The sequence below is a fragment of the Peromyscus eremicus genome, chromosome 9 (assembly GCF_949786415.1).
Source record: "Peromyscus eremicus chromosome 9, PerEre_H2_v1, whole genome shotgun sequence".
Taxonomy (NCBI): domain Eukaryota; kingdom Metazoa; phylum Chordata; class Mammalia; order Rodentia; family Cricetidae; genus Peromyscus; species Peromyscus eremicus.
This window is the reverse complement of record NC_081425.1, coordinates 70925738-70941273: the sequence shown is the minus strand read 5'-3', so window position 1 is coordinate 70941273 and position 15536 is coordinate 70925738. Positions and strand designations below refer to the sequence as shown.

Below are 15536 nucleotides of genomic sequence, written 5' to 3'. Positions count from 1 at the left end.
TTAGAGAGGATAAGTTGTTTTGTTTTTTTCATGTTAGTTGTGTTTTGTGCACAGGCATCTGCCCATCTTGGGGTTAGATCATTGGCTAAAATTTTTATTGTTGTTATTGTTCTTTTAATTCATGTTGCCTCTTTTCTTACATGGGATATATTTTCATTGTTCAAAAGAGACTAGATAGTAATGCAATCATGATGATATTTTAATGTTTGACTAATCTTCCCAGAACCAGGCTCTGTCTCCAATCTAGCAGCTAAACTACTCTGATAAAGAGTAAAAGACATGTTTTAAGTACCAGTTGGTTTAGAGAATAGAGGGACCTTGATCATATTAATATCCTAGCAGTTGTGAGCACAAGTGGAAAGGAAAGAAAAGAAAATGTTAAAGAGTTACAGTGAGATAAATAATTAATATGAGGTTGTTGGATGGGAAGTAGAAGAAAATAATATACATCAGATTGGTAATACTAGAAGCAAAAGGAAAACCTGGAATGAAAATGTGTGGGTGTGGGTTAATGGTAAACTGAAAAGGGTGAAGTAATTATATACCTAGATATAAACCAGGTGAGCTTTGGGGATTTGGGAGACATAACAGTAAGAGAAATGGGTACAGGAAGAGAGAAAAGAAAAAGAGCAAAAGAGTAAAAGTCATGAATAGCAGAGGACTGTGTAAGAATGATACACTGACATACTATACTATACAGAAAATACACAGTTGAGTTGGGGAATAGCTGGGTGGATATGCAACATAGTAAAATCATCAAAAGATACAGTATAGCTGTAAAGGATAAGAAGGCCTGGGTGGAGATACAAGAAAATGGGATCAGTGGCCTAAATGTGGCTTTTGTCTCCTTCGAAGCCGGATTGCTTTGTCTCCCTTGCCTTGTTCTGGGATAAACTCTGTGTTGAGTTTACCAGCTTCGTTCCTCATTTGTGGACTTTCAGTTCCCCTTGCGTGTGGAGTTTTCTTGACTCTCTTCTGTGAGCAGTGGAAAACCAAGTCAACCTCCACCCATCTGTGGCTGCTTTGTGCCCACGGAGCTGTGGATGGCTGTGGTGTGAGCCACGCACACTTTGGAGCCTGTGAGCTACTCCCACAGCTGTGCCTTTCCTGTTGGAGGGCTAATGGTTGTCCTGCCAGAAAGTACCAGGAACTCCTTTTGTAAAATTTGTCTTGACACAGCTTTGGTAGATTTCCTAGTAAGAGTCTTTTAGCCCAGGCTGCTGGCATCTCTTGAAATACTCAGCTATCTCAAATTATATTCACTATGGATTTATTATTAATAAATTTGATAGATAAAATAATAAAAAACATTTTTACTAAATAATCTAGGTATAGATGAGACAATGGAAGAAGACCAAGAACAAAAGTGGTGTTTATCCTTAATGTACTTCATGGAATAAAACATACACTACAGTTTACAAATATGAGCCATAAACGTAAATCTATGTTTTATCATACCTACATTTAAATTTTTTATTTTGTTGACAGTATTTTGTTGTATATCACAGGCTGGCCTTGAACTTGTAATGCTTTGCCTTAGCCTCCCAAGTGCCTGGATTATAGGCATGAGTCACCATGTCTGATTTATAAGCATATTTTTCACAAGAGAAAAACACTGATAAAATTAACACTAGTTTTATTTATTCAATAAAACAAATAAAAATAAAATCCAAACTATTATTTTTGTATATAGAAAATTCTTCTTTTCAAACTCAGTCCTTGAAAGCAGGTATATATGTATTAAACCTTGCCTCAAACCAGTGTAAACAGAACATCCACGTCGTAAAGCCTCATGGGGCTGGTGACCACAGTTGGCCAAATTGATGAAATAATTAGATTTCATAAATTTTCTCTCAGTCTTGGTCAGGAAAGCTTTTCTTTTCAATGAACAACAGTAAATTCAGAGACATATAGCTCAAGGTACTAAGAACAAGTGATAGTTGAGTTCTCAGCCCTAAGCAGAGCATTTATATCACCAAGGCTAAGAGAATATCTTGGAAGGTGAAGTAGAAACAATGTAGGATCCAGAAGATATGGAGAGGAACAGTGTATTGCTTTCTTTTGGGCATGATATGTCTAACACAAATATAATTGCACATTAGCTGTGACTAACTGCAATAGACTTTCAGAAAACTGGGCCTGAAATCAGTCAGTTATGGATTAGAAAAAGGCCCATGGGGCCTTATCCCTCTATGCTGGATAATTTCTGAAGGAATTTCTGAGGGAGGGACAGACATTGTCTTTGGTTGTCTGTCTACTGATGAGCTCATCGGGCTCTACTATATATCTCCAAACCATAGTCACACAGATGGCACTTCTGGTTAAACCCAGTGGGTCACAAGCAAAAGAGAAGGACATGTGTGTGCAAAAGGGCTAACAGGGAAGAGAATAAGTGTGGGAACAGAGGAAGAGAGGGAGTAGAGGAGAGCGTAATCAGAAAGTACTACTTCTGTGTGAAATTGTCAAAGAACAAATGTAGATAAAAGATTTTTAAACCTATTGTTTCATGGATTTTTTTTCCTTTTGTGTTGTTCAGGCCAAAGGAGTAAATTCAGTTCCTGTTACTCTACCATGGTCACAAACAGAAATACACTTTGTTTTAAGATTTATTCAGGAACTTTAAACACTGGCTAGTAAAATAGCTCAGGGGGTAAAGATGTGGCTCAAAGCCAGACTTCAATTACTATTACCCACATGATGGAAGGAGAACCAGCTCCCACATGTTCACTGAGGCACATGTGCACACACACACACACACACACACACACACACACACACACACACATACACACACTTAATGAATGTTAAACATTTTTAAGAAATAAATAACAAAGTCAATTTACTTCATGTGTCTACAGATGTTACTACTGAATGGAAAAAAATGAAAATGCCTGTTTTTGAAATAAAAGAGCATACATGCAAATTGAATATACAACATTAATTTTAAAAGACAGATAATTTCAATTATTGTTGGTAAAAGATTATTGACAGAATATGTTAATTTGCACAAGTGTAATAGAGTAAGGCTTAAGGTTTAGCTTAGATTCAGGATTAGAAGAGATAATGGTGGTTTGGACCAAGGTGAAGGAGTGATCTTATATGGTAATTGTAGGATGGCAGAACCCAGTTTGACTTGCTAACAGACTCTTTGTAGACTATGAGAAACTTGTTCTCAAAATATTTTAAGTCCAAAGTTCTGGAGAAGATACTAAACAGACAGAATTTATTTAGCTAAGATTAGCTGGTGCCCTGAAGAATAGAGGATGCTGAGGAGTCAGGAGATACTAGGATTTGCTGGAAGAGAAAGGAAGCGGCGACAGGAAAACAAACCGTGGCTCTTAATAACCCACAAAGGAGTAAATGTAGAGGTTCTGGGAGTGTAGATAGATTTTAAAGCAAAGGAAGGTGAATAGTAAGTAGAAAGTCTCAAAAAGGAATGAAGGACCAGCTGATTAGGTAAAAAGGAGGTGGGAGGACAGAGAATCCTACAGGAAGCCAATCTAGTTCAAGGAGGAGAGAGTCAGACACTGTGGCAAATGATAATCAGAAATCAAGTAATACTTAACAGAGAGGGGAGTACAGGGAAGTTTTAGAACAAACTATTCTTTAGGATAATGTAATTGTGACAAGCAAAACCCTTAAGGCCCATAAAACTGCACAGCACAAATAGTAAGTCCTAATAAAAATTGTGTATGTTAATAATAGTGTATTCATGCTCATCAGTCATAACAAGCATTATTTTAATACAAGATGTTCATAGTAAAAAAAAAGCATGTGTACTTATGTGCACTTAAAAGTTCATATACAAACTTTATTTTCTAATTGTATTTTCTGTAATCCTAAAACTACTTTAAAAAAAACCTTATTAGCTTAAAAAGAAGTGAAAGCCGTTATTGAAGATCATTAATGCAAAGGGAAGGGGGAGAATAAGGTTACGTGTAGAGGGGAAAATGTCCAATAAGTTTTAATAGTAGTAAAGAATGTGGCTATATGCTGAAGGTAATATCAAAACAGAGGACACAATTAGTGCTGTGGAAAAGGAAAGAGATGGGCTGGGGTGATGGCTCAGTGGGAAAAAGTGTTTGTCATCAAGCCTGATGATCTGAGTTTGATCCCTAGAAGCCACATCATGGAAGGATGGAGCCAATTTTTACAGATTGTCCTCTGACCTCTACACATGCACATGACATGAATAAATATCTATGTATGTGCATGCAAACACATAATAAACAAACAAATATAACTAAGTAAATAAGTAAAAAAAAATAAAAACAAAGGCTGGAGAGATGACTCAGTGGTTAAGAACATGTACTGCTCTTGCAGAGACTGTGAGTTCAGTTCCCAGCACCTACATCAGGTGACTGACTCTGCAACTGCCTACAACTCCATCTCCAAAGGATCCAATTGCTCTCCTCTCAACTTGCCAGGCACATTTGCTCACATGTGCACAAACACACATAATTTAAAAAACAGATCTTTAAAAATAAATTGATTAAAAAAATGTTAAAAACAAAAATATAAAGAAGGAAAAGGAAAAGGAAAGCAGTCAAGAGTTACCATCTGCAGCAGGAAGAAGAGGATAATTCCAGTTTTGGGGCAAGTGGAATGGCCTTGTTGTAGGCCCAAAACCAAGACAACCAGTCTTAGGAGAGACCAAAAAAAACACAGATCGGTTATATCAGTAGTTGGGGCCGGACCTTAAAGAGATTCTTTTCTGTTCCTTTTCTCAGAGAAACAATAAACAAGATGATCAGAGTCACAATGGAGAAGTTTACTTAGAGATTGAGACTACTTTATCTATAGCATGAACTGGACTTTTTTGCCAAGCACATCATTTATAACCAAAATAATTTTTTAATTTTTAACTTTTAGTAGCAATATATATATATTGGTTTTTCGAGACAGGGTTTCTCCGTGTAGTTTTGGTGCTTGTTCTGGATCTCGCTCTATAGACCAAACTAGCCTCAAACACACAGAGAACTGCCTGGCTCTGCCTCCTGAGTGTTGGAGTTAAAGGTGTGTACCACCGCCACCCGGCAGCAATATGTTTTTTAATTAAGGCTGGACTGAATCTATGTTTTAAATGATATATATTAAACATAATAATGTAAGATTTAAACATGTATTAATTTAAGTAAAGAGGAAATGTTTCTTACTTAAGAGGTACACAGTGATTCTGAATCTTCTTGATCCCAGACATAAGAGTTATTTAAAGTATCAGGTGATAAGAGTATGACCACGTTTCCACAGTGAACTGTGAGCCTTTGGAGGAGGGTATGGTATAAGTGTTCAGTTTAGAGATTGAACATTCTGAAAATGTCTCAGTTTCTACATTTTGGCCAATGTGGGCTCTCTGTTGATCTTCACCTACTTCGAACACAGCTTTCTTCATGAGGGTTGAAAAAAGCCTTACTCTACAGGAATAATGATAGGTCATTAGGAGTTAGTATGATATTATGTACATTTAGCAGAATACTAGAAGTAGTTTTTCTTGTAAAGTCAATAATATATTTAGCCATAGGTTCTTGTCTGGTAATGGTCAATAGTGGGTTTCATCTTGTAGAACAGGACCTAAACCAATACATGGGGTGGTTGGTTAATTCCATAACATCCATGTCATTATTGTACTACTGGGAAATACACTGACAGACCAGCAATTATTATCGTCTTCTATATAGTCTAGGTATTAATCCTCTGTTAGATAGAGGTGGCAAAGATTCTTTCCCATTCTGTGGGCTTCTGCTTCACTCAGTTGATTGTTTCTTTAGCTATGCAGAAGAATTGTAGTTGTATATATTCCTACTTATCAGTTGTTGGCCTCAACTCTTGGTCAAATGGAGTCCTATTCAGAAAGTCCTACCATACACCCATATCATATAAGGTACTGCAAAAGTATTCCTCTAGCAGTTTTGGTATTTCAGGTTTCCTGCTGAGGCCTTTGATCCATTTGGTGATAGTCCAGTAACAAATATGAGTCTAATTTAATTCTTCTACATATGGATATCTAGTTTTCCCAGTACCATTTGTTGAAGACACTTTCATTTCTCAAGTTTATGTTTTTGGGGTCTTTGCAAATATTAAATGTCTGAAATTATGTTTACTCATATATACATTTTCCATTTTTTCCACTAATCTACATATTTAGTGCTGGTACCATATTGTATTTTTATTTTTTAAATTCTAATTACAGTATTTCACCCTTCTCTTTTCTCCTGACAAAGCCTCTCATATACAAATACACTTTCTTGCTCTCTTTCAAATGCATGCCCTCCTTTCTCATTAATTGATATAGCATGTATGTAGTTATGCATGTATGTATGTATGTATATGTAAATATATATGTATTCTAAATATAAACTGCTCAGTCTGTATAATGTTAGTACTATGTATATTTTCAAGGCTGACTATATGGTAATGGATAATCATTTTTTTCTCTTCTCTGGGAAAGACTACTTCTCTTGCTCCCAGTATCCCTTAGCTACTCTTAGTTCTTGGTATATGGTTGAGGCCTTGTGGACCTCTTTTTGACCCTGGGCATGTCTGTTATTGGTGTCCTTCTTTTTCAGTTAATGTTTATATACCCATCTGATAAATTCTGCCATGAGCCGGGCGATGGTGGTGCACACCTTTAATCCTAGCACTCAGGAGACAGAGCCAGGCGGATCTCTGTGAGTTTGAGGCCAGCCTGGTCTACAGAGCAAGATACAGAATCAGGCACCAAAACTACACAAAGAAACTCTGTCTTGAAAAAAGCCAAAAAACTAAAATAAAATAAAATAAAATAAATACATAAATACATAAATAGACAGATAAAAATAAATAGATCTGCTGTGAGTTCGTCTGGTCCTGGACTTTTCTGGTTTTTTTTCATTTATTTATTTATTTATCCTTTTTTTCTGGAAGGCTTTTAATTTAGCTTTTCTCTTTTCATTGAAAATGGATTTTTTTCTCACATAATATATTCTGATTACAGTTTCCCCTCCCAGTTCCTGCCACTGTTTAAAATTAAGTATAATTTGTGGATTTTTTACTACCATTTCAATATCCATATTTGTTAAGGGTCTATTTCTGGTGGTGAGTTCTTCTTGGTTTAATTTTGGTGTTTTGCCTGGAATTCATCCCATTTTTTAAAGCTTTCTAACCCAGTGATGTCCAGGATTTTAAAGTGTCCTCTTATTGTATTCTGAATTTGTCAGGTGTCTCTTTCAATATTTCTTGCATTGACTGAGTTTTTATTTCATTAGTTCTTGGTTTGTTTTTTACAAATTTTTCATAATTGTCTTTTTGGTTACATGGTGTTGCTAATGATAATGATGTGAGCAGAAAGGCTGGTTAAAGATGATTTAAGACCTCAAAAATGACATTGAAATCATAATTCTTCTTAGAGAAAATGATCTGCTAACGTGGGATAAAACATTGCCTGAAATCAAATGAGAGAAGTTAAATGAGTTCATCTTGCAAACTTCTTTTTATTTTTATTTTTCTGTTTTGAAGAACAAAATTGAGTTGGTGAGCCAGTTCAGCATAAAATAATAAACACATTTTATGAAATAATCATATATCATAATTACATGTGTAATTATTTTCATCCCAAAGAAATACTATGTTTCCATCTCCACCCACTCCAGTTCACCCACAAAGTCTATTCTATTACACCTTTCAGGGAGATCCATGTGTTAGCCTAGAACCCTCCTTGTTACTTAGCCTCTCTGGATCTGTGGATTGTAGCGTGATTATCCTTTACTTAACAGCTAACAGCTAATATCCACTTGTAAGTGAGTACATATCATGTTTGCCTTTCTGGGTCTGGGTGACCTCACTCAGGATGATTTTTTTCTAGTTCCATCCATTTGCCTTCAAATTTCATGATGTCATTTTTTTCTAACAGCTGAGTAACACTCCATTGTGCAAATATACCACATTTTCTTTATCCTTTCTTCTGTTGAGGGACATCCACTTTGTTTCCAGTTTCTGGCTATTATGAACAAAACCACTATGAACATAGTTGAACACGTTCCCTTATGGTAGGATGCAGTGTCTTTTGGGTATGTGCTCAAGTGTGGTACAGCTGAGTCTTGAGGTAGACCAATTCCCAATTTTCAGAGGAGCCACCATATTGATTTCCACAATGGCTATACAAGTTGGCACTCTCACCAGCAGTAGAGGAGTGTTCCCCTGGCTCTACATCTCATACATCTCATACATACAGCATAAGCTGTCGTTTGTATTTTTGATCTTAGCCGTTCTGACAGGTGTAAGATGGAATCTCAAAGTCTTTTTTATTTGCATTTCCCTGATGGTGAGGATATTGAATGTTTCTTTAAGTGTTTGGGAGAGAGTACAAGGAAAGACTGGGGAGCATTCGGGGATTATTGGAAACCTAGTGCAGTGGCAGCTTCCTGAAATATATGAGGGTGAGCCTAGTGAGGACTCCTAATAATGTAGAAGTACTGAATAGAGCCTGAACTGGCCATCTTTGAGCCAAGCAAGGCTCCCAGTGGTGGGACTAGGACGCTAACCCAGCCAAAAAACCTTAGACCCACACCTGCCCTGCCTGAAAATTGTTCTAGAACAATGGTGACTTGGAGCTTGTGGGAGTGACTGACAATGGCAGGTCTAACCTGAGAGCCAAGCCACAAGAGGGCGCCCGTGCCCAACACTGCCCAACCGGATGGCTTAGAGACCAAGGTTAAAATCCTGATGTCATTCTTCTATACTCATAGATTGGTGCCTACATCAATTTCCATCAAAGAGGCTTCATCTGTCAGCTGATGCAAGCAGCTGCAGAAACCCACACCTGAACATTAGGCGGAGCTCAGGGATCCCTGCACAAGAATGTCAGGAAGGATTGTAGGAGCCAGAGAGGTCACAGGCACTAAGAGAACACAGCCCACAGAAACAACAGGGACTTTAGGGGCTCACAGAGACTGAAGCAGCAGTCACAGAGTCTGCATGGGTGTACATTATGTCCTCTGCATACATGCTGAAGTTGTTTAGCTTGGGGTGTTTGTGGGGCTCCTAAAAGTAGCAGAGGGGGTGTCTCTGGCTCTTTTGTCTTCTCTTGGGACCCTTTTCCTCCTACTGAGTTGCCTCACCCAGCCTTGATAGGAGGGTTTGTGCCTAGTTATTGCATCTTGTTACTCCGTGGTAGGTTGATATCACTGAGAGGCCTGTTCTCTGAAGGGAAATGGAGGAGCAGTAAAGTAGTGGATCTGGGAGAGAGGGATAGTTGGAGGGGAAGTTGGGAGGAATTAAAGGAGGGAAGAGTGCATGAGATATGAATGAATAAATAAAAGTTGAATGAAAAGAGTAGAAAATGAGAAAGAAGCAGCAAAGCACAGTTTAGAGTCATCAAAATGCAAACCAGGACAAAGGAGGGTCAATGGAAGAGCAGAGGCATGAATGGAAAGGTGATTGATCACATGGTGTTAAAAATTGAAATGACAGACAGTAGTCCACAGGAATGCCCTGTCCATGTAACCATATCACCAGAAAAGGAAACAAATGATAAAGAAAGCTAAAGAAAAGTAAGAAAAAAATGTATAAGGTCAGACAGGTATTTGAATACTGACTATCCTCAACTAGAAGTAGGCTAGAATCTTCTTACAAAAGCAAGACTCAAGAAGAAATGGTATGTGTTTTTCATAATTATATACCTAATCCAGGAGCTCCTTCATTTCTAAATGTTTACCCAAAATATAATCTAAAACTAATTTCAAAGTCTAAATTAGTCCTCAGGATGGAGACTTGTAACTCATTGTATATTTAGAGCATATAAATAGATACAATAGGATATATTTACAACCTAAGAAAAAACACGTAAGTAATCAATGCACCAACAATGTACCAAGAATCAAACAGATGAATCTCTGAGAAAATGAAAAACACAAGGCAATTTTATCAATCTTATAAATTTCATATAGAAAATATGTATAGAAATATACTAATATAATTGAGATAGTTTAAGTGAGTCCTCCCAAAAAATTTCAAACAAAAAAAAATCTCTGACCGCCCCCACTGTCTTCATTTGATAACAGTTGGAAAGGAGCCGTGGAAGAAGGGGAAAGGGAGGGATGCAGGGATGGAGTAAGGGCATTATTTCTGCACTTGAATGCTAAATAAAATAAAAAAGAGAAATGTTTCCCAATACAAAGTCTAAGTTCTGAGGAGACAGTAATTATTTCACTTGGATCACTATATGCACTGTGTGTATATATTGAATTATCATACTATAACTCTCATAAAGTGTAAATGATACTTTTAATAAAATGAGAAAAATAATTAACTAGGGCTTATCAAAGTAAGAGTAAGGGTCAATATAAAAATCTATGATATACTTAATGAAACAAAATAAAAATTAAAATGTTTAAAAGTAATATTTACAATTACATGAAAAGCAATCTATGTTTATTTGACTTACCATAATGATATAAACCAGATTCAGAAAGACGAGCATTACATGTTTTTCTCATGTGTAGAGCACATATGGACAAACAGTCATAAACATGTGCACTGGACTTTCTCAAGAAGAAAATGGGTGAGGGGAAGAGGAAATGAATGAAAGAACAATGGAGCCAAACACAGCTAAAATGCTTTAGATAAATTATGAAAATGGTAAAGTGAAATCTGTCATTTTGTATAATTAATACACAACAGTATCTTTTTACACATGAAAGCATCTGTGTGGCTGAGGTATAATTTATATGCAGTAAGTGCATACTTAGTGGCAATTTGATAGTTTTTAATTCTTTTTCATTATTAGTCACTTGAGAATTCTTACAATGCATTTTGATCATATTTACCCCATCCTCACATCTCCCAAATACACTCCCCTTTCTCTTCCCACTCAACTTTGTGTCCTCTTTTCTGTTTTCATATAACAATTACGATTGTTTCTTCCCATGGATGTGTGGCTTTTGATGGAGTTTGGCAGCACTCTAAAAGAAAAGAAGTTTATCCTTCACCTAGCAGGTATGAAGTGTTGTTATCTCCTCTGCTATGGGTAGAACTTCATGTCCACCTCTCTTCTGCATGATGGGATTTGGTCTGGCTTTAATTCTCAGCAGGCTTGTGTACCTCACAATTACTGTCAGTTCATGTGTACACCTGCCTTAATACATCTGGAAGACACAGTTTCTTTGTGTTCCATCAAATCTTTTGCCTTTTATGCTCTTTTGCCACTTATTCCACAATGATCTCTGCGGTTTATGAGGAGGATACAGACGTGCATTTGACGGATGAACATTCGGTGGTTTATTATTCTCTGTACCTTGACTAGTTCTGACTCACAGGGTTAAACATCATATTCTGCAAATAGAAGCTTTTCTCATGAGAGTTGACAAATGTATAGGTCTATAAGTCATTAGGAAGTCATTTAATAGTATGTTCACTTAGTAGAAGAATATTAATAGGTTTTCCCACATGCCTATTAGCTAACTAGACACAGTTTCTTAGTCCCAATAACGGTGACAGGTATGGGTGTCATCTTCTATAGACAGAGTTCAATCCACTCAGCAAGAGTTTGGTTAATCTCATGATATTCCTAATACTACTACATCTGTGGGTATATCATGCCAGGCCTGTTGTCACTGTAGGTCACAGAGTTCATAGAGCTTTAATTCTTAAATATTTACTTGTAAAATTAAAGGTACAAAAGCAATCATTCTTTATACAGATACACTGCATCACACACATGAACATTATGAGGAGGGAAAGGGTAGTAAGGACACTAAAAATCAACTCTATCATTATATTTCAAGTCAACAGTAAAGTATTATTGTAGTCATGGTTTTGAACACTAGAACTTCAGGAACTATTCAGAAATTTTTCTTTTTTTTTTTTGGTTTTTTTTTTTTTTTTTTTGAGACAGGGTTTCTCTGTGTAGCTTTGCGCCTTTCCTGGAACTTGCTTTGGAGACCAGGCTGGCCTCGAACTCACAGAGATCCGCCTGCCTCTGCCTCCCGAGTGCTGGAATTAAAGGCGTGCGCCACCACCGCCCGGCCAGAAATTTTTCAATTGATACCATAGCCGTTTGACTCTGACAAGCAGCTTCCCCTTTTCTTCAGTTTCAGAGCCTAGTGAGTACTATTACGTTATCTGGTTTTATGATTTCTATTTTTTAAATTATAACTACAATTAAGTTGTACAGGACATCCTCCTTTATGTGTTTTTGATTGGATTAATGAAATCTCAATTTATCTATGCTGTCACAAATACCAATATCTTATCCTCTTTTGTTAAATAATATTCTTGGATGTATACCCATATATCACATTTTAGCCATGTATTTATCAGTTGACTTGTTGTTTTCGTACAATAGCCACTGCAAATGTTACAGTAAGCATGGAAGCCCTGATATTTGTTTAAGGTACTGATTTCTGGATCTTCAGATAAATGCCCAGGAATGGGATTGATTGCTGGGTCGTGTGGACACTCTAGTTTTTCAATATTAGAGCAACCTCTGTACCATTTTTTCTGTAATGCTTGTACTTTACAGATCCATTAAAGTATACAATTGTCTCCTTTTCTGCACAGTCACCAGTATATAATGGGTCATTAATTAATATGTATCACTAAGCCATAAATCATGCACTGCACAAAATATTTACATCGCTGATTAGTTTCCTCATGGCCTTTTTGGTGAGTATACTCCAAGAAATGTAACTAATATTGTGTCACCACAGATTTGTACTACATAATCTTTGCTCCACATAAGCATAATAATGAAGACAACATATTGTTTCTAGATTTTCTCAATTAGTTAACATAATGCTGGCAAGTTATTTATTTTTAAAAATACTGTTTAATTATATTCTTCAATAAAGTACATTCAACAATTTTTCTTATTTCTTGACAACATTAATATTGGTCTCATTGTTAACTACCCTCAGAGAAAACCCCACTTGTTAACAATTTAATCAAAATATCCATGGTGGATAACTCTATTGCCAAAATTCATATTTCTTACCAAAAATCAATATCCTTAACAAACACAAAAGTGATTTAAAGCTTAGCATGCATTTGTTGAAATTTGTTTCTACAAGATCAATATATCAATTATCTTTCAGAGTTGTACTCTTACATTTGTCCTTTACGTATATTAGGAAAGAGTGTGTGTTGTTTCTCATAAATATGTTCTCACCATGAAAAAACTTACCCTATTCTGCCATGGAGAAAAATGATGACTAATATCTAGAGAAGAAGGAAGTAATTTTCCAGGAACGGAGCAATATGGGTAATAGGGGTGTCAAAGATATCTACCCCAATAAGGGGGATCAAGAAAACTAGTCCAGAGGCCATCAGGAGTAAGAAAATGTTCCCAAGTAAACAGTACAACCAAAAAGGAACACCTATCTGGACAAATGTGTCCTTGATGATGGGTTAAGACTACCCTTATCTGTGGGTATAAGGACAAATGCTTTAGACTATAGTTAGGGATTATGCTGTTCCAATTGATAAGGTTCAGTGAACATTGAGGAAGAGGAGGCAAAAAGATTTTAAAGGTCATAGTATCAGGGAGCTTGCTGTGAGATTATGTCTCCTTAGTGACATCAGAAATGATACAGATAAAATCTCACCAACATGACTGCTGATATAAACAGAACAAGGATGACAGGAACAAACATACAAATGGAAGGGAGAAATGGGCACAAGATCTCAGTGCCACAATTAAGAACCACAGGCCATTGTGAGCAGGAGATGTGGCCCACAAAAAATTTTGCTAGTCTACATATTCTCATTTTTCTCAATTCTTATCAAAAATAAACTTTGAAGTGGTATAATATAAATAATATCACAAAACACCACAATTGTTTGTGGACTTGATTAATCCAAGTAGTGAGAGATATTTATTAACTTGTGAGAAAGTTACATGAAAGAAAACTGTGAAAAATGATAAACGCTTCCTGTACAGGACACACAAAAGGAGGGTAGAAACAGGCAGTGTCTTCTTGAGTTTCCTTATAGATGAGTATTTTCACAAGGAAGTTGAACAGAGACTAAAACACATGAAAAGTGAAATAGGAGCTGCCTTCCTTTGTCCAGTAAGCACTCAGTAGTGGCTATGTCTAAGTAAGCAGGGCAGGTACTGGTGTGGATGTAAACTGTTGACTAGGAGCCAGAGTGATGTCTCAGTGATTAAGAGAATTTACTCTTCTTGCAGAGGACCTAGGATCAACTCTGAGAACCCATTTGTTGGATTACAACCACACATAACTGCAGATCCACGTGATCCAACACCCTTTTCTGAATTCTGTGGGCAACAGGCACAGATGTAGTGCACAGATACTAGGCAAAACACTCATATGTATAAAATACATGCTTAAAATACCTAAATAAGTACTACTGGCTACAAGGAACAATTAGTCAGTGGCCATCAGCTATACCATCGAGAACTGGCTATGTGGACAGATGATCTAATGTTGGCCTATAAGTCAAAGAAAGACAAACTCCAAAAACTTCCTGTTGATTCTCAGTATAGTAATCATGTGTCTGTGTTACTAATAGTTAAAATTGCCTCATTAGGAGAATTTCCTTTACATCCATATATTTCACAATAGTATGAGAAATGGGTGTTTAAAATGGCAATAATCCATTTTGCAAGTGCTTAAAAAAAGTAGGAGCAATGGAAATCTGTTACAACCATCATTATACTTTGGATGAGGAAAGTAAAAGAAAATGAGAAAGGAAAGCTAAGGCGGTGGTGTGGACAAAGTGTTTGAATCAGAAGCAGGAGCAAAGGAATGCCAGGAAGCAAGTGCATTTTTTCTTTGGAGAGCCACAGTAGCCTGTTAACCAGAGAAACTACGTTTGTGTGGAGAGCACAGATGATGATAAAACTGAAGAGTGGGTAATGTGAAGAAGGTCAGGTAAGTACTACATTAGCATCTCACTTTTATACGGAGGCAAGGAGAAACATCACTTAGCTTGACTGTGAGGGGATGAAATGTTTTAAAAAGGACACCCAAGAGATTTATCTTGTAATGCAATGAGATACTAAAAATAAGATGCTTCTCCCATGGTCTAAATAAAGAGGAAGGCATTAGACTATAGTGTGAGCAGTGAAATAGAGAATGAAACCCCAAAAGATCAAAAGAAGTTGTGTCTCAACTCTTGGAAAAAAAGAAGAGATTTTTTAAAAATGTCAAAAAACTTGCTTGTGTTTTATACCAGATGATGTTGAGAATACCAACAGGTGAGGACCTCAGCAAGATAATAGAAACCCCTCTGCCATTTGGTTCTTCATGCTTTATAACATATTAGCCCATGAATCAAAATGAGTTAACCTATTCATAGAATCTTAGAGTAATGCTCCACTACACAATGGACAGAACTGTGGGTGAGTTATTCTTTTGATTAAGATATTGAGATGTTATTAGTAGATTTAGAGGACAGATACTGAAACTCTTTGTTTCAACATAAAGCCTGTCCTAGTTAGGGTCAGTAATTCTATGATAAAACACTATGACTGAAAGCAAGTTGGGGAGGAAAGGGTTTATTTTTCTTACATTTCTACATCTTAACTCATCAATCAATAA

At 36.6% G+C, this 15536-nt stretch overlaps 1 long non-coding RNA gene across 1 annotated transcript in view; it reads left to right on the top strand.

The window, feature by feature from the left end:
* The window catches only part of LOC131920071 (uncharacterized), an 84656-nt gene that overhangs the window by 27488 nt on the left and 41632 nt on the right, over nucleotides 1-15536 (top strand). The window contains exon 2 of the long non-coding RNA XR_009381490.1: nucleotides 14162-14867. This is a non-coding gene — a long non-coding RNA (uncharacterized LOC131920071). The remainder of the gene's footprint in view (nucleotides 1-14161; nucleotides 14868-15536) is intronic.